The following is a 1,163-nucleotide window of genomic DNA, read 5'->3' as shown; positions in this document are numbered from 1 at the left end:
AGTTTATTGTGCTGCTCTTTATCACGGATCTCAAGCAGGAGGTCCCCGCTCGCCATTTTGGTGACTTTGTAACCTGGGCCAAGGGCGTCAGTCAAGCCTTTTGCGACTAGAAAAGGGGATACGGTTCTTGCTGGTTTTTCGGTCTTCTCACTGTGAACTACTTGGTAACGGGGGAAAATTTCTCTTGGTCTGAATAAGCTTAATAGTTCTTCGGTGCGTCCCCTCTTGTGAGGGTGACGATCAAGTAAACGGGGAAATGCAGGCGTTCCCATACTGGTTTGGTTTATTTCGGCAGCAATGGCGGCCACCCACCACGGAGCCCAACTAGGGGACGCTGCAGCACTTAACGCGTAAGGCTGCAGGCGCCAACCGTACATTGCCACTATAACCTAATATATTATACCCAAGGGAGGGCACATACACAAGGTTAACCCAAGCCGCCTGTGAAAATTAGGAAGTGACGGAAAAGAAGAGATGATAGGAGAGTAAAAGAAAGGAGATAGGAAAGCAAAAGGTTGGAGAGGGGGACAGGAAAAAGGCGACCACCGGTTTCCCCCGGGTGGGTCAGTCCGGGGGTGCCGTCTACGTGAAGCAGAGGCCAAAGAGGTGTGTTGCCTCCGCCGAGGGGCCGTAGAGGTCCAACACCCGGCATTAGCTCAACCTCCAGGATCCCCCTTTCCCCAGACACGGCTAAGCCACGCACGGCTACGCGTGGGAGGGTCAAACCCCCGTGTGCTCGGGTCCGTGGTGTCGCAACCCACCAAACGCCTGCCTACGCAGACGCCCCTGCGGGGCACAAGCTCACCTGCTGAATATGGCAGTTACCAGTGTATGCAGATTTAAAATTATGGCTTTTACAAATTCTTTCGCAAATTGAATGTTCATAAATATAACGATCACTTATTTAGGAGTAAGTTGTTGGCTACTGTGTCTTCCAAGATACACATCGTGCAGTTATTTTACTTCGCAGATGTACTCCAGCATATGCTGCGTCTCCGCAACACTATACGATTTTGCTTCAGCAACAAGCAGAGAGTATCCACAGACAATGTGAAATGCTACCATCCACAGCGTTGACATGGACACCACTAGTCGATAAACGGTTCCAATGCAAAGCGACACGAGAAATCACACGTACGTTGGTATCATGAAAAGTTTTTTAT

This window comes from Dermacentor silvarum, chromosome 3 (genome assembly GCF_013339745.2).
Source record: "Dermacentor silvarum isolate Dsil-2018 chromosome 3, BIME_Dsil_1.4, whole genome shotgun sequence".
NCBI lineage: Eukaryota > Metazoa > Arthropoda > Arachnida > Ixodida > Ixodidae > Dermacentor > Dermacentor silvarum.
The sequence above is the reverse complement of the archived record's forward strand: the minus strand, read 5'-3'. Positions refer to the sequence as shown.